Raw genomic sequence first — 438 nt, forward strand, 5'->3', positions numbered from 1 at the left:
AGTCTCATTCCAGGCCTGCAGACAGGAGGCACGGTGCTGCCCCTCCTCACCAGCACATTCTTTTCTGCTTCGGGCCCTACGGTGGAGTATTATCATCCTGTGAATTTTTCAGCTTGACAGGGTAAGTCTGCTCTTATAGGCCTGAGTTTTTTTTTTTTTTTTTAACACCAAAAACATTTTATATTGGGTCTTTATTTCTTCTGCTTTCTGTCTGGGTAATTCAAGCATTCTCCCTTCACTTAGTGCGGGCTAGGGTCAAAACAAACTTCTTCTATAAAGGGCCAGAAAGTAAATATTTTAGGCTTTGTGGGCCACAAACAGCCTTGTTTGCATATCTTTGTTTATTTTTTATAGCCTTTTAAAAATGGAAAAGACATTCTTAGCTTACGGGCTGCACAAAACTAAGGCGCAGGCTGGATTTGGCCAGCAAAGTTTGCA

The sequence above is a fragment of the Bison bison genome, unplaced genomic scaffold (genome assembly GCF_000754665.1).
Source record: "Bison bison bison isolate TAMUID 2011002044 unplaced genomic scaffold, Bison_UMD1.0 scf7180017864329, whole genome shotgun sequence".
Classification (NCBI taxonomy): domain Eukaryota; kingdom Metazoa; phylum Chordata; class Mammalia; order Artiodactyla; family Bovidae; genus Bison; species Bison bison.